Raw genomic sequence first — 27688 nt, forward strand, 5'->3', positions numbered from 1 at the left:
GTAGGACTTTGATACTCTGGACAGCCATGAGCTGGTTGGTTGTTATCCTTATGTACCTGGAAGAACCATGAGTCTACTCGGCCAAATTTTACTTACTATCCAGCAGTGCAGATTAATGCTGTGGAATTATGATAGCTGCCGGAAATAGTTCTTTAACTATATTGGTCTGTTCTCATATAGAGAGTTCTCAAGTGTAGTGGATACCTGCATGTATGATTCTGGCTGTGTTGCTTCTACATTCCTATGTGAAAGCCTGCTGTTTCTCCTTGGGATTTGCATGTCCTGTGGAGGTATTTACGTAGAACTTCCATTTGCATGGTCATAGTCTGGAGCCTGTTGTAGTGCTGATACCTTTTGTAGTCCATGGCTGCTACTTTTTATCATGGCTCAGGTATTGTTTAGGGAGCTCTAATTGGCTTGGGTTTTACCTTTTTAGTCTCCATTTGGAACTATACAAGTGAAATACAAATACAGAGCATTTGCTCCTCCTTTCATGCTCAATCAGCATATAACTGATTTCCATCTGTGTTTGGAATATTTCCTGTAGTGTCATGCTTATCTATGTTGCAGACAGGCATGGACTGTTTGCACATTGCTGAGTTTTTCATTCATGCTGACATGCTTTGAGGTTTACTTTTTTTCCAATGTATTGCCTTTTGTCCATAATTACCTTAACTTTGCAATGCATGCTGCTGTTCAGGTGTACAGCAGGCCAGGGAGGGGAAGAAGAGTAACATTTTCACAACATTTTAATCAGTTGGATGTTTTTAAGTCAGGGTTTCACTGTGATTGTGTGAAGTACTGTGTGATTCAATGACGTTTAGGGTTCTTTCACACACTGAGTCCTTCGGACTCCTTTTTTTCTCAGTGGGGGATCGATCCGCCGATCCCCCACTGAGCAGGCGGATGACAGCTGTGTCTCTGCGCTGTGTGCGGATACACAGCTGTCAGGTTCCCATTCATCTCTATAGGGGAATCGGATGGGAACGGACCGTCTGTCCGTTCTCATCCGATCCGCCAGCCGGATGGAAAATAGGGTTTCTAACCGTCCGGTTTTATCGGATCGGATGTCAGCGGACATGTCTCCACTGACATCCAATGCCCCATAGGGGTGCATGGGGCGTCCGTTCAGATCCGCCTGTCAGTTTTTGGGCGGATCTGAACGGACGCCCCATGCATCCCTATGGGGATAGGATGAACGGACTCCATGTGTGAAAGGGTCCTTTCACAAGTTCCGCCTCCGTTGGCGGACTCCGTGTTGCTCAGCGGGGGGATCGATCCGCCGATCCCCACTGAGCAGGCAGGTGACAGCTCCCTCTCCGCTCTGCGTGCGGAGAGGGAGGTGTCAGAGCCCCGCTGCTCTCTATGGGGGAATCGGATGAGAGCAGACCGCCTGTCCGCTCTCATCCGATCCGATCCCCTGGACAGTAGAAAATATGGTTTCCATCCATCTGGATTTGACGGACAGGATCAGAATCGGATAGCAGCGGGTGTCAGCGGACATGCCTCTGCTGACATCTGCTGCCCCATAGGGATGCATGGAGGATCCGATCAGGATCTGACAGCTATGTCTCCCCACACAGCGCGGAGACATAGCTGTCATCCGCCTGCTCAGAGGGGGATTGGCGGACTCCGTGTGTGAAAGAGCCCTTATTCATACCATTCCAGTTCTTTGTTTTTCAAATAAGATGCACGCACCTTAGGAAATAGCATTTTTATTTTTTGCCTCACAGCAACTTTCTCTCCAACTGCTAAGACATGCTCTAGAGCTGTGTTTCTCAACCTTTTTTCCGTCAAGGCCCCTTTTAAAATTCTCGAGGCACCCCATTCTAAAATGTAAAAAAATCTAAACTGATGGCTTTACATAACCCAGCAACATCCACACATATAGAATACCCAACCTTAGAGGTGATTTATTTTTAAAGATATACACCTTTGCACACTTGTACTGATTAGTGTTCCAATGTTTCTCCTCTCCCCCTGTTGCTTTCCCTTAGTTAACCACTTCAGCACCGGAAGATTTTACCCCCTCCCTAACAGGTCCTATTTTGTGATTTGGCACTGCGTTACTTTAACGGACAATGGCACTGTCGTGCGACGCTGTATCCAAACAAAATTTACGTCCTTTTTTTTCCCCCACAAATAGAGCTTTCTTTTGGTGGTATTTGATCACATGTGCGATTTTTTTTTTTTTTTTTTTTTTTTTTTTTAATTTTTGTGCTATAAACAAAAAAAAAAGCATCAATTTAAAAAAAAAAAAAAAAAAAAAAAATTTCTCTGTCTCTCATTGACAGACGTAGTCCTCTTTGATTCACATCAATAGGGTTATGCTGCCCTCTACAGGAGTAGGACTAGGCAGAAAGAAAACGTTCTGGCCACACCCTAGGGGCAGTCCCAGAGGGTATATCCTCTTCCTGTCTGCTACAGGAAATCAGTTTTTTTCTGTCTAGTCAGGAGTAAGGACCTAAGTTCCTTGCTGGGATCTCTGGTCCTGGCAAGATTTTTTAGAAAAAATTTTTCCTTTTTTAGGTAGTTTTTTGTCTCCAGTTTTTCCTGTGAGATCTTCAAGCAAATCACGCCGGATCTGGGCGACGGGCTGGATGTTGAGATCCAGTGGTCACCCCAGCTGGCCTACGAGCGCGCGCAGACCATAGCTCCGCGCTGGGTCGGCCGCGACACATTCAAGTAAGTATGCGGGGCCGGGCGACGGGCTGGATGTTGAGATCCAGTGGTCATCCCGGTTCAGCCTACAAGCGCGTGCAGACCATAGCCCCGCGCTGGGTCGGCTGCGACATAGTCCCATTGGGGGACTGACCCTGCGAGTTAAACGTCTCGCTTGGACGCCAGGAACCAGAGAGTCAAGGCGTCCGTATTGGTCGACAGCCCCCCACCCCGGTGGAGAGGGTACTGTGAAGAGAGGGTGCCGTCAGCCGGTATGGTGAGTAAATGTTCCCCCCTGTGGGGTCTTTGGGATACGGGCCCCTCTGTGTATGGTCGGATCCTTTGACATTAAAGTTCCCCCTTGTAGCCTATGACATGTTCACATATCCCCTGTGATAGTGTGATCTGGTTTGGGAGCTGACACTCCAGCAGGCTTGGTTTGGGAGCTGATACTTCAGCAAGCCTTGGGTTCTCTAGCAAGGAAGCCGAGTTTGATTTGCTATAGTAAACACATAGGAGGTATAGCCTACCTTAGATCGCCATACTCCCGCAGGCCGACAGGCCGCCATCAGCTGTTTTCAAAGCATGCAGGCCGCTGTACTGGAGGAGCCACGCTAGATCGGCAGTCCGCCGCCATTTTGTTGTAGACCGCATGTCTGCATTGTCTACACAAGCCGCCCGCAGGTCATGCAGGCCGCCATTTTTTCGTAGCCTATTGTCTCCTGCATGGGGGCGGCCATGTTTGATGTGCCCAGCAAACCTCGAGGAGCAGCTGGGAACGCCGGAAGGCGTACACAGGGGGCGGAGCCACTTCCTTTCACCCGGGAAACCTAGTGCAAGACTTCCCAGTCTGCACAAGACAACGCTGACAGCAGTTTTAATAAGCAACTTCTTTGCATCTGGTGGTGAGCCCTTGGGGTCTCTCTCTCTCTGTGGGGGTCCAAAGCAGGTACGCTGAGGGGCGCTATTGCGCTGGTGAATTAAAGGGTATTTTTTTATTTAAAAAAAAAAAAAAAAAGTTTTTCTTTTTTACTGGCAAAGTGTCCTGGATTAACATGGACCCTGCCACACATGTATCTCCACCTGATCCCCTCGAAGTGGCTGCAGGACCCTCCAGTTCCCCACTTAATAGTGAGTCATTGTCAGCAGTTTTGGAAACTTTTTGTCTATCCCGGGTGGAATTGGCTTGTCAGGGACAGGGCGCAAGAAAGCGACCCCCGCCTACCCCCATTTTCATCTGAAACTTCAGATTCAGAGTCTGAGCCTATTCCTGCAGTTGCAGGTACCTCATCTGGGGTTTGTGACCCGGGTACTGTCTCTTCAGACAGTGAGGAAGATGTTTCGGCATCTACCATAGCCCGAGAGGAAGCGTTAGTAACGCATTAATTGTATCTGTTCGGAGGTTACACCATCAGAAGTAGCTGATACTGAGATCCCATTTGGTACTAATAAATGCACCAAAATGGCGAAAGTATTTCCCTTACCCAAGTGTTTCGGTAATGTAACTAAGGAGGAATGGGGTCATCCAAGACGAGCCCCTACTATTTCCTAAACGCATTAATAGGCGTTATCCGTTCGAGGAATCATTCCTCAAGAGATGGATAGTACCATCTGTGGTGGATTTTCCAATCTCCAGATTGAACAAAGCTACGGTTATCCTATTGGAGGATGCTCCATCCTTTAAAGATGATCGTAAGGTGGAAGCTGTGTCTCGCGCCATCTTTTCCCTAATTGGGTCAGCTTTCAGACCAGTAATTGCTATTGGTCTAGAATGGACCAAGTGGCTTAGAGGGGAGAGATATCCCCCAGGCGGTATCAGATCTGGTGGAACAGATGATACAAGAGTTACAGTTTGTCTGCGACGTTGCACTAGACGCCACTCCACTATTGGGGCGAGCATCAGTTTCAGCAGTGGTCCTCAGGCGTACACTGTGACTAAAATATTGGTCGGCAGACCAAGGCTCCAAGGAAGCTTTGGTTAAATCTACCTTTCTCTTACGTCCTCCGACAGTCGCCGCCTCTTCATATTCGTCACATATGGGGTATTAGACTTTGCTCCGAAGGAGTAGCTAGGCAACAGAATATGTTAACAATAAAGCTTTAACATATCCCACCCTCAAGGGGTGGTCCCCTCAGTCAATACCCTCCTACTTCCTGCAACCATATCCCAGTTTTAATGTCTAGCTTGTCAGGAGTGGCTGGCTCTCTCTGTGCTGGGACTTTTTGTCCCAGACTCTTTCTTCTTTTTGATATTTTGTTTGAGTTTTCTCTCTACCTTTACTTAGCTGTTATTTTTGTCAGCATTAGTTAGTTCTTCGGACGAAGAGGATCATGCGGACTGGGTCTCGGGCTGATCCCCCTGGTCGCAGGTCGTGGGTCAGTGGCTTCCCAGTCTGCCATCGAGCGTTCAGCCAGGTAACGCTCCTGGCACAGTGAACGACCCATCCCTGTTCGGTGCAGGGATGATTGGTGAGGTGGCTACCTCACCGGACGCTGTGCGGTTTCTGAACCGCCATTGTGTGCGTCTTGAATTGCGACTCTCCCTGCCTCATGTGCAGCGGCTTGTTCGCCTGTGCGGATCCCCCACGCCATGTGAGGTAAGTGTATCTATGTGGGGACCTGTCTGTCTGGGGGGGGTCTCAGTCTGGGACTGTGTAACCTGCCTTTAATCACACTGCTTGTCTCCCTATCTCTCGGCTGCATGCTGTGGGCTGCAAGGGGGGGGGGGAGCTGTATGACACTGAGTATGTCAGGCTGGGCAGTGTGAGGAGCTGTGTGCTGTGGGGCATGTTTTTAATGGCATGTTGGGGCATATACAGCGATCGCTGCGGCGATCTAACATGTATCCATATAATGGGTTAATATTGTGTGTGATTTTATGCACTGTGGAGCGGCGATTTCGGCGCCAAACGACGCCATTTTACCGGCGCCCGCTCCGGCCGCATGGTTTGCATGCACGGCGGCCATTTTCTTGTAGCCTCCATAGGCTTACATAGAGCGCCCTGGCAGCATCACTTCCTCTCTCCTGGAAGCACCGATCGAGGCAGCAGCAGCAGCGGAGTCTCCTCAGGTTTTATCCTTCTATTCCTGTGTTCCATTGCCTGTATTCAGTCTGTATGTTCCCTGTGGGGGTCTCATTGTGCCTGAGTGTGGTGCGGTGGGCTGCGCTTGCCGCGCTTGTTGTAAGGGGGCAGTTAACCCTTGGTTGTCTGGCATACAGGGGCAATGGATTCTCAGGAGGGCAAGTTTCCCACAGTATTGGTGGAAAGCCAGGGGACCGCTGTTTCCCCCCCAGGGGGGGATTTAGCCACTATTGTGGCTGGCCTTGCTGCACAGGTGCAAATGCTGGTGGCTGCTCAATCTACTAAACGGCCCAGAGTTGCTCTGTCCTCTGATTCTGAGGGTGAAGGTGATGGGGCTGTTCTGGCGGGGACCTCCCTATCGGGGTCCCGCTCCTCTCTTGATCTAGTGGGGTCTGAGGTAGAGGCTGAAGTTGAGGGGGTTGATAATTCTCCCCCTGGCTCGCCTGAAGAGCTTGCAATCATGGATGAGTTGATTGCTTCCATTAAGCAGACGCTACGTTTGCAGGACGAGGTGTGTCCCCCAGCTGCCTTGGCGGCTTATGGGACGCAGAGAAAACGCAGGACGCCGCAGGTTTTTCCCTGCAATGCTGATTTTCAGCGCGCTGTTAAGGACCAATGGCGCGATTTGCGCAAGCCTTTTGCGGTACCAAGTAAATTTAAGCTGCGTATCCTTTCTCGCCTGCCACTGATGAACGGTGGTGTGTGCCTCCGCCGGTGGATCATGCTATTGCGGTTTTGAACAAAGCCACTGCGATCCCTGCAGAGGGATCCCCTATTTTCCGTGATGCCACGGATAGGAGACTGGAGTCTCTTGCCCGTCATACTTATTCTGTTACGGGTTCTATGCTTAAGGCTCTGTTTGCTTCTCTCATGGCGGCCCAGGCGATCGCAAGTTGGACGCAGATGCTTAGGCGCGTCCTAGTGGCCGATTCGGCCTCGGCGGCGACCCTGGATATGGTGGATCAGATCCACCAGGGTGTCATGTATCTGTGTGATGCGGACCTGGACCTGATTCCGTTGGCCGCGCGTGTGCACAGCGTGGCGGTGTTGTCTCGCCGCCTGGTTTGGTTGAAATGTTGGTCGGTGGACCAATCTTCACGTAAAACCTTAGCCAATCTGCCTTATGATGGGTCTCGCCTTTTTGGGGAGTCCCTGGATGTGTTGATTAAGGGGATTACCGGGGGTAAGAGCACTCTCTTGCCCCATTTCCCCAAGGCTAAGGGGGCTTCTGGGAAGAAGCATGCTCAGTTTCGGCCCCCTCAGGGGTCCTTTCGTGCCTTTCGGCCGCACTACAAGGGCAAACCGTTCAAGGGCCAAGGCTCTCAGAAGAAGCCCTGGTCTGGGAAACAGAAGTCCGGTCAATCCGGACCTGCGGCCCATAACAGTTCGGCCTGAAGGGGCGCCCTCACCCAGTTTTGGGGTGGGGGGACGCTTGCTCGGTTTTCTTCAGCCCTGGTTGGCCCGTGTGAGGGACAGATGGGTTTTGGAAATCGTTCGATCTGGTTACAAGATCGAGTTTCTCTCTCGGCCGGAGAGCAGATTTTTTCCCTCAAATCTTCAACTGTCTCCAGAGCGCCTGCGGGATCTGCACCTGGCGGTGCGGGACCTGAGGGCTCAGGGAGTGGTGGTTCCGGTGCCTCATCGGGACAGATTTCGGGGGTTTTATTCCAATCTGTTCACCGTGCCCAGGAAGGAGGGCAAGGTTCGTCCGATTCTGGACTTGAAAGCTCTGAACCGCTCTGTGCGAGTTCGCAAGTTCCGCATGGAATCCCTGCGCTCGGTGGTGGCTGCCCTGGTTCCGGGGGAATTCATGGCCTCCATCGATTTGAAGGATGCGTACCTTCACATCCCCATATTCGAGGGTCATCAGAAGTACCTTCGATTTGCCATTGCGGAGGATCACTACCAGTTTGTGGCGTTGCCCTTTGGGCTCGCCTCGGCTCCGCGGGTCTTCACCAAGGTGCTTGCACCGGTTCTGGCATTATTGAGAGCCCAGGGCATTTCTGTCCTGGGGTATCTGGACGACATTCTGGTTCGGTCTGCGACCAGACAGGGTCTGGAGAGGGACCTGTCTGTCACAATGCAAACTCTGCAGGAGTTCGGTTGGACGATAAATGTTCCAAAGTCGACACTGAGTCCGTCGGTTCGTCTCCCCTATCTGGGAATGATACTGGACTCGGTGCAGGCGAAGGTCTTCCTGCCGGAAGACAAACTCAGGACTCTTCAGGAGGAAGTCAGGTCCCTCAGGGACGTTCCACACTCGTCTCTGCGGACGGGTATGAGATGTCTGGGATTGATGGTCTCGGCCTTCGAGGCGATTCCTTTCGCGCAGTTTCACACGCGGGGTCTTCAAGCGGAGATCCTGTCCAGGTGGGACGGGCGACCTCAATCTCTGGATCTTCAGATCTCGTTGAGTCATCGCACCAGGGAAAACCTTCTGTGGTGGCTCCAGTCCCCGTTGGTGTCCGGGGGCAAGTCGTTTCGTCCGATCTCGTGGACGATAATCACCACGGATGCCAGCCTGTCGGGCTGGGGTGGTGTTCTGGGCGTTCTGTCCGCCCAGGGGACCTGGTCGGAGGGGGAGTCTTCCCTTCCGATCAACATTCTGGAATTGCGTGCGATAAGGCTCTGTCTTCATCGCTGGACGGACCGGCTGCAGGGCTGCCCGGTTCGGGTGCAGACGGACAATGCCACGGCGGTGGCCTACGTCAACCACCAAGGGGGCACCAGGAGTGCCCGAGCGGCTCGAGAAGTGGCCGACATTCTGTCTTGGGCCGAGACTCATGTCCCGGCGATAACGGCGGTTCACATTCCGGGAGTGGAGAACTGGCAGGCGGACTATCTGAGTCGCCAGACCCTGGATCAGGGGGAATGGTCTCTCCACCCGGCTGTCTTCCAGATGTTGTGCGCGAAGTGGGGTCTTCCAGATGTGGACCTGTTCGCGTCTCGCCTCAACTACAAGGTGAAGAGGTTCGTGGCAAGGACGCGCGACCCTCGGGCAGACGCGTCGGACGCGTTAGTGGCCCCGTGGCATCAGTACAGGCTGATGTACGCGTTTCCACCGATTCAGTTGCTGTCCAGGTTCCTTCGCAGGTTGCACTCGGAACGCAGCACGGTGATTCTTGTGGCACCGGACTGGCCTCGCCGGTCCTGGTACGCAGACCTCGTGAATCTGGCGGTCGACGCTCCTTGGCGTCTGCCTCTTCGAGACGATCTACTGTCTCAAGGACCGATTTACCATCCTGCTTTACAGTCGCTGGCTTTGACGGCCTGGCTGTTGAGACCGAGGTCCTGAAGGAGAAGGATCTCTCTCCAGAGGTCGTTCATACTTTGATCAACGCGAGGAAGTCTTCCTCGGGGAAGGTTTATTACCGTACTTGGAAGGCCTATTTTGCCTGGTGTGAGTCCAGGGGGTTTTCACCCCGCACGTACTCGGTTTCCCGTGTGCTGTCTTTCCTTCAGACGGGTGTCGATCAGCGTTTGGCGCTGGCTACGATTAAGGGTCAGGTGTCGGCGCTGGCCGTTCTATTTCAACGTCCCGTGGCTTCCAACTCCTTGGTTGGCACTTTTATTCAGGGTGTGCGGCATCTGGTTCCTCCTAGGAGGGATCCTTTGCCCCCTTGGGACTTGAATCTAGTTCTGTCTGTGTTACAACGTGCTCCTTTTGAACAGATCAGGGAGATCTCGTTGTCTATGTTGTCCAAAAAGGTCGCCTTTTTGGTGGCGATCACTTCGGCTCGCAGAGTGTCGGAACTGGCGGCTTTGTCCTGCAAGTCTCCGTACCTGGTTGTTCATTTGGACAAGGTGGTCTTGCGACCTATTCCTTCTTTTCTACCGAAACGAGTTTCGGAATTCCATCTTAACGAGGATATTGTTTTGCCTTCGTTGTGCACGAAGCCTAAACATCCAAAGGAGGTGAGGTGGCACTCTCTGGATGTTGTTCGGGCGATAAGGGTTTACCTTAAATCGACTGAGTCTTTTCGTAAGACTGACTCCTTGTTTGTTCTTCCAGAGGGTCCTCGGAAGGGCATGGCGGCTTCCGCCTCTACCATTGCCAAATGGATCAGGCAGACCATTGAACAGGCCTATGCCTTGCAGGGGAAGGTTCCCCCTGTGCCTGTGAGGGCGCACTCTACTAGATCACTGAGTACGTCTTGGGCCTGCCGTCATGGGGCTTCTGTAGCCCAGGTGTGTAAGGCGGCGACTTGGTCGACCGTACACACTTTCACAAAATTCTACAAAGTAGATGTTCAGGCATCGGCGGATGCTTCCTTTGGCCGCAAGGTTCTTAGTGCGGCGGTTCCATAGGGTCCCTTGTTGGGGACTCCTGGCTGTTGGGATAGTTTTTTTGTATCCCCTGGTTTTTTTGTCTTTTCCTGGGTTGTTGCTCCTGTTGAGCACTTATTTTTGCTGTTGCCCAGCTGGTTTCCTTCCTTTGGTAAGGTTCCTTTCTTTGATGTGGAGACTGCGTTGCCTTTCGGCGCGGATGCGTTTCCCACCCCTCATGTTTGCACTGCTTTGGGACGTCCCCATATGTGACGAATATGAAGAGGCGGCGACTGTCGGAGGACGTAAGAGAAAACGGAATTTTTGTAAAATCTTACCTGTAAAATTCCTTTCTCTGAGTCCTCCGACAGTCGCCGCCCCCGCCCCTCTTTTGGGGTTTGAATGTATACTCTACTGCTATTCCACTAAAACTGAGATATGGTTGCAGGAAGTAGGAGGGTATTGACTGAGGGGACCACCCCTTGAGGGTGGGATATGTTAAAGCTTTATTGTTAACATATTCTGTTGCCTAGCTACTCCTTCGGAGCAAAGTCTAATACCCCATATGTGACGAATATGAAGAGGCGGCGACTGTCGGAGGACTCAGAGAAAGGAATTTTACAGGTAAGATTTTACAAAAATTCCGTTTTTCAGGGTGTGCGCCTATCTTGGGGCCAATTTAGATGAGATTATTAAGGATCTCACTAGAGGAAAGAGCACTTTCTTGCCACAAAGTACTAAGGGTAAAGGATCCCGTCAGAGACGGGCGCCTTCTTTTTCCGCTCATAAAAAGGTTTTTCGCCCCACGGGCGAAAAAAGCAAAGTCCTCAAACTCCTTCGGGAGGTTTTTTTTTAAGGGGCGTTGGTCGGGCAAGCAAAAGCCCGGCTCTTTCAGACCTGAAGATAAGACTACTAAAGCCTGAAGGTGCACCCCCGCCCATAGCTGGGGTAGGGGGACGTCTTCGCCGGTTTCCGGATCCATGGCTTTCCAGAACCTCGGACAAATAGTTCGCGAGGTCATACGGTCAGGTTACAAGATTGTATGTCACTCTCCCAGTGCGATTCTTCCTTTTCAATGTTCGACTATCCCGGATCACTTAAGAGCTTACGAGGGGCAGTCACGGATTTAATGCAACAAGGTGTGGTGGTCCACATTCCTTGGACAGAGCATTTCAAGGGTTCTATTCGAACCTTTTCACAATACCCAGAAAAGAGGACAAGGTGCGTCCAATTCTGGACTTAAGAGCATTCAATCTTTACAAAAATTCAAGATGGAGTCCATTCGCACAGTAGCGGCCTCCCTGCGTCAGGGGGATTTTCTGGCGTCCATAGACATCTAGGATGCCTATCTTCACTTTCTTATTTATGCAGGACATCAGCGTTTCCTGCGTTTTTCCGTAGAAGAGTACCATTATCAGTTTGTGGCGTTACTCTTTGGTCTCGCCTCGACTCTCCGGGTCTTCACAAAGGTGTTGGCCCCAGTCTTGGCGTTGTTACGACAACGGGACATATCGATTCTAGGTCACCTAGACGATCTTCTGCTCCGTGCGGCTCTATTACTAAACTTAGAGATCACCATGACCTCTTTTGCAAGAGTTCGGGTGGCTGGTGAACCTGCAGAAGTCATCTTTGGTTCCCACCAGGAGGCTGGAATATTTGGGTCTAATTTTAGACACATCCAGGCTTGCATGAGGGTCCTGGGTTTGAGGGTGGCTTCCTTTGAAGCAGTACCATTTGCCCAGTCCCATACCCGAATCCTTCAAGGAGAGATTCTTCTCAAGTGTAACCGGAATCCAGATTCCCTGGACAATCGGGTCCGGCTGAGCGAGCGGACCAGGGAGTCCCTGGTCTGGTGGCTTCGGTCTCCAATGCTCAACCAGGGGAAGTCATTCCTACCAATATTTGGACGCTTATCACCACGGATGCCAGTCTATCCGGGTGAGGAGAAATTCTCGGCTCAGGGGCTTTGGTCCCTGGAAGAGTCCAGGTTACCGATAAATGTATTGAAACTGAGAGCGATCAGACTTTGTCTGATTCACTGGACCGAGCAGCTCCAGGGCAGCCCGGTTCGGATCCAGTCGGACAATGCCACAGCAGTGGCTTATGTCAATCATCAAAGGGGCACCAGGAGTGTCCTGGCGGCCATAGAAGTGGCCAGCATTCTTCGTTGGGCGGAACGATTGTTCCAGCTCTCTCTGCGGTATTCATTCCGGGGGTGAATTGGCAGGCAGATTATCTCAGCCGTCAGATTCTGGATCAAGGGGAATGATCTCTTCATCCAGGGATATTCCACCAACTGTGCCTCCGTTGGGGCACCCCGAATGGGAGCTGTTGGCATCTCAGCTCAACAGGAAAGTGCGAAGGTTTGTGGCTCGCTCCCACGATCCTCTAGCAGACACCGCAGACATGCTGATCGCCCCATGGGGGCAGTATCAGCTACTTCCCTCCTCTCAAGTTACTGCCGAAGCTTCTTCGCAGGATAGAGGTGGAGGGAATCCCAGTTATCCTGGTAGATCAGGACTGGCCTAGTCGGGCCTGGTACGCCGACCTGGTCAGGCTGGTTGCAGACGTTCCTTGGCGACTTCCTCTTAGGGAGGATCTGCTGTCGCAGGGACCGATCTTCCATCCTGCTTTACGATCGCTGGTTTTAACGGCCTGGCTATTGAGACCCAGGTGCTGAAGGACAAGGGATTGTCAGCTTCAGTTATTCCTGCTCTAGTTAAAGCAAGGAAAGCGACTTCCAGAAAGGGCTATCATCGCACATGGAAGTCTTAGATTGCGTGGTGTGAATCCCTTGGGTTCCCTCCACGTTCTTATTCGGTGGGCCGAATATTGGTTTTTCTGCAACAGGGAGTTGAGCAGAAGCTGGCCTTGAGTGTTATCAAGGGTCTGTTTTCAGCATTAGCTATCTTCTTTCAGAAGTTTTTGGCTACTCATTCCTTGGTGCGGAATTTCATCCAGGGGGTGCGACACCTGGCTCCGCCAGTGCGCGCGCCGTTACCACCCTGGGATCTTACCGTAAAATCCTTTTCTCTTAGCTCATTGACAGACGTAGTACCCGCCCCTCTATCATTGAGTTGGGTTGGGTTAAATTCTCTGACACTGCTTTGTGACCGAACTGATTTCCTGTAGCAGACAGGAAGAGGATATACCCTCTGGGACTGTCCCTAGGGTGTGGCCAGAACGTTTTCTTTCTGCCTAGTCCTACTCCTGTAGAGGGCAGCATAACCCTATTGATGTGAATCAAAGAGGACTACGTCTGTCAATGAGCTAAGAGAAAAGGAGAGGGGACTTTTTTGGGGAAAAAAGCAAATGTGCACTTTTGCGAACTAAAAATTGTGCGTTTTTTTTTTTTTTTTTTTTTTTGCTGCGATGCCTATGAAACTCAAAACGCATCAGTGGGACCAGTGTAGTGCAGGGACTACTTTGAAGTCGGATATGAACCGTATTGCAAATCGTGGAGTACAATTTGTCATGCGACTTGTGCAACTTGTCCTGCGACTTGGGACTGCAAAGTGTGAAAGGGGCCTAAAGGCTCCAAAACTCTTGTGAAATACGAGCTACTATGAGTATTTTTGTATACAGTTATTTTTTTTTGAGCCAGGGGTTCTGGAATTTTTCTGGCTCTAGTGTGCATGGACCTTTAAAGTGGAACATCGGGAATGATAATTTCTGCAAACTTAAATTGGTTCAGCTTGGCTCAATGTAAGTTTCTATATGGCCACTGGCGATGCTGAAAATCATTTTAGTAGCCCATGCTACATACGATAGAACTAATATTCAAGGTGCTACTCCAGAGGCTTCCCCTCTGCACAGTGAAAACGGGGTCACTCGCTCGACCCCTTCACCAGACGTTCACTGATTGTGACATTATTTAACTCTCGCCTACACTTTCTTTCAGAGAATTCCTTAGAAAAAAAATTACAAGGTATCCTCTAAATCAGGGGTCTTCAAACTATGGTCCTCCATCTGTTCAGGAACTACAATTCCCATCATGCCCTAGTCATGTCTGTGAATGTCAGAGTTTTACAATGCTCCATTGGAATGTGTAGTTCTGCAACAGCTGGAGGGCCGTAGTTTAAGGATCCTTGCAATGGGGAAGGTGGTGATAAAGCATGGACTATTAGTGATTTTTAGCATCCCCAGTGGCCCTCAGGATATGATTACCCACTTGTCACCAAATCACGTACCTAGTTTGTCATTTGATTTCAAGTAGTTGTACTGGGGTGATGCCTGCAGCTGCAAGAAGTGAATTTTTCCCCAAAAATTGCATATGAAAAACCGCTGCACAAATACCGTGTGACTTGAGAAAATTACAAAACCCACCAATTTATTCTCTAGGGCCTCTTTGGGGGTTCAAAGTAATTTTCTAGTAAAAAATACTGATTATTACATTTAAACAAAAGTGCCAGAAAAGGCCTGGTCTTGCATCGAGACAAGCTGAACCATTGTAAGTGTGAAAAAAAGATCATTCTTGAAGTTCTGCTTTCGGTTCTGGAGTCTGTCATGTTAAAATGCAGTTTTGAAATACAGCCTTGTGCATGTTGTCCTATAAAGTTCAATGATTTTTTATATATATATATATATATATATATATATATATATATATACACCTTGGGCCATCTAGAATATAGATCCGTTTCCCTCCGAATCCATTTCATTTTTTTCATTTTTACCATTGATTAGTAAACCTAGGAACAACAAAAGGTCCCAGCGCTGAATTCTGTGGCACCCACACTGTGTATTATCACAAACCAATCCCGTGCGGCTTCAAAATCCATACAAAAATGACCATCCATCAGGCAAGCAGGAGAAACATCGCTATCCGGATGTTGGTGCTCTCATGACCGTTCTCAGGTAATGAACAAGCCAGTGGATATGATAAAGTTTATTGACCACCAGGAAAGGTAGAAGTGGATAAATGTCAATTAAAATTGCTGATACAGTACCAGGCTGGCCTAGTCTGATGGGGACCGGTGGATGGCTGCTGGGTCTTCTGGATGGAGCAGGGATGGAGGGCCACTGACGGATGTTGTTGCTGTTCAGAAAAGCCGCAGACAGATAAGCGGGCCCATTGGACTTGGCCAGCCTGGTACTGTATCAGCAATTTTAATTGACAATTATCCAGTTCTACCTTTCCTGGTTGTCAATAAACTGTGTTTCATATCCACCGGCTTGTTCATTTCCTGAGAATTGCCATGATGATTCCAACATCCGGATATCGCTGTGTCTCCTGGTTGCCTGTAATAAACCTAGGACAATCCTACATGGCTGATAATACCAAGAAGTAAGATCACCCTGTACCTGCGTTTTTCTAGACTTTGTTTTAATGTGGTATGTGTCCAACTTTGCGTGCAAGCATTCAACACTAAAGACTGTACCTGCGTTTTTCTAGACTTTGTTTTAATGTGGTATGTGTCCAACTTTGCGTGCAAGCATTCAACACTAAGGCTCGGTTCACATATATGCGATGCGGGAAGGCTGCGAATTCGCAGCCTTTTCCCGCATCGCACACGCACCCCCGGCAGTTCACACTGCCATATGCGATACGCTGGGGGTGTCAATGTAATCTTAACGACACCCCCAATTTGATCGCATATCGCAGTGCGATCGTGCAGTTCGCACAGGATGGGATCGCACAAGTGTGAACCGCTGTGCGATCCGATCCTGATGCGGCTGCAAAAATGCCTCCTGTGCGTGTTTGCACCGGGTGCGATGCGAATTTAGCCATACAAACTGTATGGCTAAACTCGCACCGCACAGCTGATCGCATGTAGTGTCGGAGCAGTGCGCTCCGACATTACATGCGAACCCGGCACTCGCAGAAGTGTGAACCGGGTCTAAAGACTGTACCTGCGTTTTTCTAGACTTTGTTTTAATGTGGTATGTTTGTTTATCCAGCTGTAGACTGGTGCTGCTATATGCTTTCTTACCTTAAATTTATAACCATTACAGCCTTTAACCTTTAGAGGTATCCCCCCGGTTATCTGTAGATCTTTCTGAAGTGAAACCCAGTGCCAGCTAAGCAGCCCTAATTTATCAATTCATGATTGCTTAATTGGATAAGCCCCCACCCCAGGTCTAAGAGTATATAAGTGCAGCATCACTTGGGGACAGCACATTTGCAGGGGGGCACATTTGCTTTCGGGGGGCTCTCTTCTCTAAGTGGGGGGACGATTTCTACAAGTGGCTTGCACTTCTGATTCTGCACTTCAGAGAATGCACAAAGTGAATGAACACATGAAAGGCTGAGATATACACCACATATACTGCAGGTGATCTTTTTTTCCCCCACCTCTTCATCTCTAATCTTGTAAAATGCACTCTCTGCCACTTCTTCTGACTGCCCTATCCTCCATCCTTAAATTCTCTCTACTTCACCCCTCTTCTCCACCCCACAGCTTATATATATCACCCTCACTTCTGTCCTCACCTTATTACTGCACTCACCATCTCCTGCTATTTCTAAATCCACATGCACACAAATCCTCCAGGACACTGGGGCATGTCCCTTCATATAAATCACACTCTCATTTTACCACCCTCACCTTTCTACTTCTCCTGGCCTCTGGAGATATATCCCCAAACCCTGGGCCTCCATCTACCCATGCTCAATACACCACCTACCCTACACCCTCTGGCTACAGCCGCACTCAGCACAATCTAGTTCCAATGTCTCTTCTTCCCAAGACCGGACTCCCTTTCTCTTGCGCCCTTTGGAACGCCCGCTCTGCCTGTAACAAACTCACCTCTCTCCATGACCTTTTCATCGCTAACTCATTTAATCTACTTGCCATCACCGAAACCTGGCTGCACGAATCAGACACTACGTCTCCTGCTGCCCTATCCCAAGGTGGTCTTCTATGGACTCTCTCCCCTAGACCCAATGGACGCAAGGGAGGGGGTGTCGGGATCCTTCTAGCCCCACATAGCTCCTTTCAGGTAATTCAGCCGCCTCCCTCTCTGTCACTCTCCTCATTTGAGGTACACTGCATTCGTCTTTTCTCCCCTGTCTCTCTAAGGATAGCTGTGATCTACTACCCACCTGGACCAGTATCAACCTTTCTTGATGACTTCTCCGCCTGGCTACCCTACTTTCTCTCTTCTGAAATCCCCACAATCATTCTCGGCGACTTCAACATCCCTATTAATACAAACACTCCTACCACTTCCAAACTTCTCAATCTAACCTCCTCCTCCTTTGACCTGAAGCAATGGATACATGCTTCTACTCACTCTGAAGGCAATATCCTTGACCTTGTTTTCTCACACCTATGCACTCCACACAACCTTTCAAACAATCCTTTCCCTGTCTCTGATCACTACCTTATTAGTTTCACTCTCTCCCTCTCCTCCACCACCTCTCCCTCCAGCTACCGTACAGTTACCCGCAGAAACCTACGCCATCTCAACCCTTCTCTTCTCTGCTACCGGCCACCTCTATGACAAAATTGCACCCCTGTCCTGCACCAACCTAGCCACTTCTGTCTACAACACTTCACTCTTAGCCTCCCTGGACACACTGGCCCCCCTCACCACACACCGAATCAGGCCCTGACCCCTTCAACCTTGGCAAACCGATAACACTAGAAGTCTGAAAAAGCATAGCCGTGCTCTTGAGCGCCTATGGCGTAAGACTCGGTCTCAGAAGGATTTCAAACAATATAAATACGCCCTCCAAAAATACAATTCCAGTCTCCACACTGCCAAACAGACCTATTTTATCACTCTCATTAACAGCCTGTCATCACGCCCCCGGCAACTCTTCGCTACCTTTAACTCTCTACTCCGTCCTCCACTACCCCCTCCCACCGACTCACTCACTGCCCAGGAGATTGCCAACCACTTCAAACAGAAGATTGACACAATTCGTGAGGAGATCGTTGCTGTTCAGATACCTTCCTCCATGCCTTATGCTTCACGCCCACAAGTGCAATCATTACTTCCCTCATTCAACCCCGCCACTACAGACGAGGTTGCTAAACTACTTGCTAATGTCCACTTAACAACCTGCCCTCTGGATCCTGTTCCCTCGCAAATGCTACGGTCACCTTCTGGGCCTATTCTACACTCTCTAACCCACATCTTCAATCTCTCCCTCTCTTCTGGCATCTTCCCCCAACTCTCTAAAACATGCCCTAGTCAGCCCCATACTTAAAAAGCCCTCACTGGACCCAACCGATCTGAACAACCTACGCCCTATTTCCTTGCTCCCCTTTTCATCCAAACTCCTCAAACGTCTAGTCTACAACCGACTGTGCGACCACCTTGCCGAGAATAGCCTCCTTGATCCCCTTCAGTCTGGATTTCGGCCTCAACACTCCACTGAAACTGCACTCCTAAAGCTGACAAACGATCTGCTAATGGCCAAAACCAATGGACACTATTCAGTACTCCTACTTCTGGACCTTTCTGCTGCCTTTTGATATGGTTGACCATCCCCTCCTCCTCAAAAAACTCCATGCCTTTGGTCTCCGTGACCGTACTCTTCACTGGTTATCTTCCTACTTATCTAACCGCACCTTTAGCGTTACCTACAATTCTACTTCCTCCTCTCCTCTTCCCTTCTCTGTTGGAGTCCCCCAAGGCTCTGTTCTTGGACCCCTCCTATTTTCAATCTACACCTCCTCTCTAGGTCAGTTGATGGCCTCACACAGCTTCCAATACCATCTCTACGCTGACGATACCCAAATCTATCTATCCACTCCTCAGCTCTCTCCCTCGTCTCCTCACGTATCACTTATTTACTATCAGATATATCGGTCTGGATGTCACACCACTTCCTCAAACTCAATCCATCCAAAACCGAGCTTAGAATTTTTCCTCCACCGCGTGCCCCTTCCCCTGATTTCTCCGTCAATATCAATGGCATTACCATCAGCCCATCCCCACATGCCAAGGTCTTAGGTGTTGTCCTGGACTCTGAACTCTCCTTCAAACCCCACATCCAATTGCTGTCCAAATCTTGCCGCCTCAGCCTCCGCAACATCTCCAAAATACGCCCCTTTCTAACCAAAGACACAACAAAACTCCTAGTTCACTCCCTGGTCATCTCGCGCCTCGACTACTGCAATTCCCTTCTCATTGGCTTACCTCTACACAGGTTATCCCCCCTTCAATCCATCATGAATGCTGCCGCCAGACTCATCCACCTCACCAATCGCTCAGTGTCCGCTGCTCCTCTCTGTCAAGCCCTCCACTGGCTTCCGCTCACCCAACGAATTAAATTCAAAATACTTACAACATCTTACAAAGCAATCCACAGCCTAGCCCCCAGCTACATCACCAGCCTCATCTCAAAATACCAACCCAATCGCTCTCTTCGTTCCTCTCAAAACCTCCTGCTCTCTAGCTCACTCATCACCTCCTCCCATGCTCGCCTCCAGGACTTTTCCAGAGCCTCTCCAATCCTATGGAACTCCTTACCCTTATCTGTCCGATTATCTCCCACTCTATTAGCTTTTAGGCGATCTCTGAAAACCCTCCTTTTCAGAGAAGCCTATCCTACCAACCCCTAACAAATGTACCTCCTTTTCTCCATCAACCCATCCCCCACAGTTATTGCCTTTTGTTTCACTTGACCCTCCCTTCTAGATTGTAAGCTCTAACGAGCAGGGCCCTCTAGTTCCTCCTGTTTTGAACTGTATTGTAACTGTATTGTCTTCCTTCACATTGTAAAGCGCTGCGCAAACTGTTGGCGCTATATAAATCCTGAATAATAATAATAATCACCCCTTTCCCCCTCATGGCTCCAGCTTACCTTAAAACCTCCCAGTTTTTGACTCCTCCAGGATCATGCCTAGCATTCCAGGAGGGCAGTGGACTGTGCAGCCTTTCAAGTGCAGGGTCTTTTCTGCACAGATGTTACTTCTCTATTATTACTGTTAATCTTTCACAAGTTCATGACATAGTCTTAGGTATCATTACTGCAGAAGGAGTAGGCTCTCACTATTTACTTTTGTGAGGTTTAATGTGTGCATATGGAACATTTTATACAATAGGGGAATCCATTGTGACCATAAATATAGAAATGTATCTTTGCCAGCTACAATACTGGTCATCCATGAATGGCATATAAAGGGGGGGGGGGTGTACACTATGACTGAGAATGAGGCGATATTTTAGTCACGGTTCCTGAAAGGTCTTGTATACCCCTACATAGCTGTGTGCCTTGAAGCTTCCAGGTTAGGAAGGAGGACATGGAAACCAACTAAGGCTTATGGGGGGGCTAAGCAGCTGTTGGAATTTGTTCTGTCTGAGATTCAGACCAATCTTTGTAACTGCATTCTAGTGTCATGATGTAGCTCTCCAGCCTCCTTTCGGATATTTATTGCCCAATAACATTAAGGAGCTAGAGAAGAGGTGAAAGGGAATGTCCTCAATCTATCTGAATGATTACTATTGACAATGTATACACTCACTGGCCACTTTATTAGGTACACCTGTTCAATTGCTTGGTAAAACAAATTGCTAATCAGCCAATTGCATGGCAGCAACTCAACTCATTTAGGCATTTAGATGTGGTAAAGATGACTTTCTGAAGTTCAACTTGAGCATCAGAGTGGGGGATTTAATTGACTTTGAACGTGACATGGTTGTTAGTGCCAGACGGGCTGGTCTGAGTACTTAAAAAAAAAAAAAAAAAAAACTGCTGATTTACTATGATTTTTTCACGCACAACCAACTGTTTACAGTGAATGATCCGAAGGAAAGAAAATATCCAGTGAACAAAAATGCCTTGATGTCAGAGGAGAATGGGCAGACTGGTTCAGGATGATGGAAAGAAAGGCAACCGTAACTCAAATAACCACTCGTTACAACCAAGGTCTGTAGAATACAATCTCTGAACACACAGCACATCGAAACTTGAAGCAGGTGGGCTACAGCAGTGGAAGACCACACAGGGTGCCAGCTAAAAACAGGAAACTGAGGCTACAATTTCGCACAGGCTCACCAACATTGGACAATTGAAGATTGGAAAAACGTTGCCTGGTCTAATGAGTCTCGATTTTTCAGCTGCGACATTCAGATAGTAGGGTCAGTTTGGCATAAACATGAAAGCATCAATCTATTCTGCCTTGTAGCAATGTTTGATGGTGTGGGGGATTTTTTTTTTTTTTGGCACGCTTTGGGCACCTTAGTACCAATTGAGCATCGTTTAAACACCATGGCCTACCTGCGTATTGTTGCTGACCATGTCCATCCCTTTATCACTACAGTGTACCCATCTTCTGATGGCTTCTTCCAGCAGGATAATGCTCAAATAATCTCAATCTGTTCTTTTGAACATGACCATGAGTTAACTGTACTCCAATGGTGGTCTCCAAGTCACCAGATCTCAATCCAATAGAGCACCTTTTTGGGATGTGGTGGAGCGGGAGATCCGCATCATGGATGTGCAGCCGACAAATCCGCAGCAACTGCATGATGATATGTCAATATTAAAAAAAAAATCCCTGAGGAATGTTTCCGACACTTTGTTGTATCAATTTCACAAACAAAATTAGGCACTTCTGAAGGCAAAATTGGGTTCTGTAATAATAGCAAGATGTACCTCCGTAAAGTGGCCAGTGAGTGTACAATTCCCTGCATTTTTTATAATTGGTACAATATAGGGTAGCCACCATTTCCAGGGAAAAGACAACCTATTTTGTCTTTTTACTAACAAGTTCTTTTTAACAGTGGAAACACTAGCACTATGGGGCATGTGGAATTCTTCTCCTTGTTGGTCCCACTGGCATGAATAAGGGGCAGAGATTCAGCTAAAAGCAACAGAACCATTATGAAAAATATGAACATACCCCCACCCTTGTGCCTTCGAAAAGATCAAATGATGATGTGACTTTGGCAGTAATACCGCGCATGTGTGGGATGATCACGGTTTGCATGGGATGAGATGTAAACATCCCTTGTGACCGCAATAGGCATGTGACAGGTACTCCTTTATGGAGGGATCTGGGGAGTCTATAAGACCCCGGATCCCTCCTGCCCTTAAAAGCATTTGATGACGCTAAGATTGATGTTCGAATGCTTTTCATTTTTGACCATGGCGCCTTTTACATCTGGGTAAATCAGAAATGTCAGGTTATTGCCAGAACTAAACAAAATGGATCCGCCCCCTTTTAGTTAGCCGCCAGATTTGCTTTTACAAGAGAGACAACCCTTGGCTCTATTAAAAAAAAAAAAAAAAAAAAAAAAATCCAGTGATGTACCTGCCTGGTTGGCAAGTGGTTAAACTGAAACTTCGGGCTATTGTTCAATAGACCCAATTCAATCCAGTTAGTTCACTTTATGTATTCACTTAAACATTGTACAACCCAAAGCCAATCTCAAGCCAAAGCTTTTTTTCTGGATCGAGTTAAGGAAGAGTAGATCGGGTATAAGTTTTTACTTCTCTGTGGCCCCATCGGGATGTTTTTCCCACTTCTTCTTTTTTTTTTTTTTTTTTTTTTGTCCAATTACAGCCCAAGCAAACAGAACCTTAAGACTTATTTAATGTCAAGCACTCCCTTTTAGATGGGGGAGCACCAATACAAATGTTTCAAGGGAATGGTGTTGAACCTTGCTTGAAATGGTTTCCTCCAGCTATTATGAATATTTAAAGTGGTATTAAACCTAAATAACAAAAATGAAATACAGCGAGTATTGAACACATCAATATTTTTCTAGGTTAATAGATTTCTAAAGGTGCTATTAACCATACATTTTTACCACATGTCGGTAACAACCCATGCAATCCATCCATGCAAAGAAACCAAAACAAGTAAGTTCAGAAGAAGTTGGGTGTAATAAAATGGAATGACACAGGGAAAAAGCATTGAACGCATGAAGAAAGGGAGGTGTAAAAAGGCATGGAAAGCCAAGACCCAAGCTGAAATCTATCTAATTCGTAAAGTTACTGCAGAAACACTCTAGGTACAAGGGGTGTTTCTGTAGGATCATAGGGGAAACACAATCCCAGTTTGTCCCAAAAGGAGGATAAAAGAACATGTGACAGCTGCAAATTCAGGGGACAATACTCAGCCATTAGGAGGCACATGGCCAAGGTCCATCTATATGTTCCTCCTCCTCTTCTTCTGCGGCCTGGATTCGCACCCTCTGGACCCCAGAGGAGACGACTGGATCAAGTGTTTACTTCAGAAAGAAACTCGCTGGATACATAAATTGGGGGCTACCAAACCTCCAGGTTTGAATGAAATAGTTATAGACCCTTTCTAAAGGGCTTCACATCAGGAAGGTCAGAACATCTTATGTGAGCTGTAGATGACTGTAGGTCCCAGTATGTCTATCTACCTTGGCCAGTATAGTGGATATAAAAAGTCTACACACCCCTGTTAAAATGTCAGTTTCTGTGATGTGAAAAAATGAGACAAAAATAAATTATTTCAGAATTTTTTCCACCTTTTTAATGTGACCTCTGAACTGCACAACTTAATTGAAAAACAAACTGAAATATTTTAGGGGAGGGGAAGAAGTAAAAATAAAAAAATTTATTGTGGTTGCTAGGGCTGAAACAACTAATCGATTAATCGGCAACTAATCGATTATGAAAATAGTTGTCAACTATTTTCGTAATCGATTAATCGGTCAGCCGATTAGTTGTCCTGCATACAGAATGCATTATTTGTTTACATATCAGAAAATACAGTGCAACGCACATACAGCTCAGTACACCATCCGTACATGTATGTAGATGGCAGAGAACTTGTGAATGTGAGGAGCAATGCCTCATGGGAAATGTAGTCCTGGGCAAGAGAAGGAACCAAGTCATTCTAAGGCTTCATTCACACCTGGGCGTTTTTGAGCATTTTCAGCTCCAGAAACGCTAAAAAAAAAAAAAAAAAAAAAACATTCCAAAACGCCCAACAAGTAAAACCCCATTCATTTAAATGGCCCCTGTTCACATCTGAGCGTTTTAACGCCTGACGCAAAATGCCTGTAGCTGAAAAAAGTACAGGAGCTTCTTTTTGGTCTTGGGCTGATTACCAGCGTTTTTGATAGATGTCAATGCCTGCCTCCAAAAACGCCTGAAAAAATGCCTGAAAATCGCGGTAAAAAACACGCAAAACCGCTACACTCAAGTGTGAATGCAGCCTAAAGGCAGAGGTTTTTTTTTTTTTACCTTGCAATAGGGACACTCTATACAGTACTAAACTTTGCTGCTTCCTAAAGGGGCACCTTGAAAGCAGGAGGGGCCAGAAGTGCCGTGGGGGGGTTAGAAGAGGAGAATCGGTGCTGCTCTGTGCAAAATCATTACACAGAGGGTAAGTATGACAAGATTGTTGTTAAGAAGAAATCCAACGTTTACAATCACTTTAAGGGCTCTGTGCAGGGAAGATGAGCATCTGAACCCAGAGAAGGTGGAGGCCGATAGACTAGAGGTGATATAAGGCATTACAATTACATTTAAAGTAAAATTTAACTAGTATTGTGCATTATATTTCAAATTATTATATCCATGAAAAAAAGTCTCAGCTTTTAGTAGTAATTCTTTAAAATAAAAATGTTATTTTCCACCCTTCATATAGCTTCATGTCTGACTCCCAGTTAAAATATCCTGCATATCTGACTTCTGGGCATATTTTTTCTTTTTTTATATACACACACATGATACAAGATATAAATACTTTCACTGTTTCACAGTAGAAATTATATTTATATTACAGTAGCGATATCTGCTGTTTTTACTTTTTTTTTTTTTTTTTTTAACCCAATCATGACAGGTGATAAAAAAAAAAGCATGCTGCTGCTACTAAATGTCTTCTGCTGCCCATACATGTATTGGATTTTTGGACCAAAATATTTCCATCTATATTTGTACAAAAATTATTTGTATATTCGTTGAATTGACGAGTGTTTGAAAATTCCACTTGCTTTTAACATTTAAATTTTAAAATGAATATAACTTCTGAGCAAAAACCACACACACTATTTGAAGATTTGTTTGATCAAGTAGTTTTCTATTCTGCTCCTTCAAATTTTCCTGCCACTGTGGTTGACACTGAACACCAAATGGACCCCAATAATGGTTAGAAAAATCGGATTAATGTTTTAAAAATTTTCTAAAAAAATGTAGTTTGTGTATGGCCAGCATAAGTGACAGCAGGCGCAGGGAGCTTGTATCAACTACCTGCCTATTAATACGGGAGTCTATCATAAATATTATATACCAATCCGATCTAAAAATTAGCAAAACATTGTTTTAGGTCTTTTAAAAATATTGATCTCCGAGTCTATGTACCACATTTAAACCTCTAATAATACATATAACTGTCTCAGAGTGGATTAAATATCCAACTATATAGCTGGATATTTATATTTACCACTGCATACAGATATTCAAGAATATTAACTAAATTATAAACCAACCTTTTTTTTTGAGGTTTTTATTCAATTAGTCGATCGAAACAATAATCAGCCAATTAATCAATTATGAAAATAATCGTTAGTTGCAGCCCTAGTGGTTGCACAAGTGCGCACGCCCTTTAACTGGGGATGTAGTTGTGTTCAGAATTAAGCAATCACATTCAAAACATTCACATTCCTGTTAAATAGGAGTCAGTACACACCTGCCATCATTTTAAAGTGCCTCTGCATAACCCCAAATAAAATTCAGCTGTTCTAGTAGGTCTTTTCTGACATTTTCTTAGTCGCATCCTACAGCAAAATCCATGATCCGCAGAGCGCTTCCAAAGCATCAGAGGGATCTCATTGTTAAAAGGTTTCAGTCAGGAGAAGGCATTAGCTATACCATGGAACACAGTGAAGACTGTCATCATCAAGTGTAGAAAATATGGCACATCTTCATCTTTCAGCATGCCAACGACCCAAAGCATACATCCAAATCAACAAAGGAATGGTTTCACCAGAAGAAGAATAAAGTTGTGTAATGGCCCAGCCAGAACCCAGACCTGATTCCAATTGAAAATCTGTGGGGTGATCTGAAGAGGGCTGTGCACAAGAGATGCCCTCGCAGTCTCCGATTTGGAGTGTTATTGCAAAGAAGAGTGGGCAAATATTGCCAGGTCAAGATGTGCCATGCTGATAGACTCATACCCAAAATAGCTGAGTGCTGTAATAGAATCAAAGGTACTTCAATAAAGTATTAGTTTAAGGGTGTGCACACTTGTGCAACCATATTATTTTATTTTTTATTTTTACTTCCCTCCACCTAAGATTTCAGTTTGTTCAATTGAATTGTACAGTTTATATGTCATATTAAAGGTGGAAAAAATTCTGAAAGAATTTCTTTGTCTCATTTTTTTACATCACAGAAACCTGACATTTTAACGGGGGTGTGTGGACTTTTTATATACACTGAATAATGTTTGCATTTGGGTTTAATACCACTTTTAGGACAGAATTAAAAAATGTATTTGCCTGGAATTCTGTGTTACGATTCATGGTGAATAAGCAGGGTGCTGCTTCAAAATGCATGGCATTCTTCAGAGGTTTTCTCAGTGTTTTTTATGTGAAATCTAGCATGTGGTGATTAGAAGGCATCCTGGTGTTTTTACAATATTCTTTATCTGGAGAGTCATTCGTGCAGAATGCACAGATGAGAAATTTCTCAGTTTATATTAAACCAAGTATGGAAGACTTTCTAACAGAAACAAGTTGTCGATTACTGTAATACACCCAGGTGAACCTATTTCAGGACTAGGATGAGGGTGCCGGTTCTGAGTACAGGAGGGATCATGCAGGTTCTCATTGTTAACAGATCAAATTGATAGATCTGTGAAGACCTATACACCTTTTCTCTTTAGGCAGAGAAATAAAAACTCAAATGCCAGTAATGGCAGCCTTTTTTTTTTTTTAAGCTGCAGTATGCATATGAGTCCTAAGGCCAGGTTCACACTGATGCGGTGCGAGACACCACATGTAATTTGCACAGGAATCGCAGCACGTTCCTTTACGAATTACGTGTGGTTTCTCAGGGGTGCGATTTGAGCCATTGATGTGTGGCTCAGATCACACTGCATTCGCACCAAACTCACGCAGAACCCTTTTTTTGTCCGCACCAGAATCCCAACACCCATGTGATCCAATTCTGCAAATGGCACTGTGTTTTGCAAACTGATTGAGGGGAGTTTTTACCTAAACACACTCTGCAATCAGTTTGCATGAACAGGTTGTGATTTTAATGCGTTGCGGAATCTGCAGCGAATTTGCTCTGCATCTAGTGTGAATCAAGCCCAAATGTGAGTATCCAGTACTGTAGTGTTGATCAGCTAAAGCCTGGAACACACACGAGTATGGGACGAAACAGGTGGTCCATTTTCATTTGATCTTCCATAGAGGGGAGTGGGGATCTGACATCCCTGTCTCTGCAAAGTAAGCGGAGACGGAGCTGTCATCTGCCTGCTCAGCGAGGATTGGCGGATCGATCCCCACTCCGCTGAGCAAAACTGAGTCCACCGGGCTGAAAGGACCGTTACACAGGGTGTTTGGTAATGCATACCTATGGGTAACAAATATGTTGCAGCCGTGGATCCCAGGCGCCACAACCGATGCATTTTTACACTATACGCCCATATGCTGTTCTTTATAGCCATGTGCAAGAGCTAAAGCACAACCGTTGTTTAGCACTGCAAAGCAGGAATCGGAGCTAGGGCAATGTGCATGCGGGTGCGAATGTATTGTTAATGACACCTTAAACGCAGACCTCCAATTGCATG

The 27688-nt window shown here is 47.0% G+C and overlaps 1 protein-coding gene across 3 annotated transcripts in view; it reads left to right on the forward strand.

Annotated features, from left to right (window-relative positions):
• Positions 1-27688, forward strand: part of SEPTIN8 (septin 8) — a 192197-nt gene that overhangs the window by 62010 nt on the left and 102499 nt on the right. The gene's annotated exons all lie outside the window — the stretch shown is intronic.

This window comes from Pelophylax lessonae, assembly GCF_965119305.1.
Source record: "Pelophylax lessonae genome assembly, chromosome: 4".
NCBI lineage: Eukaryota > Metazoa > Chordata > Amphibia > Anura > Ranidae > Pelophylax > Pelophylax lessonae.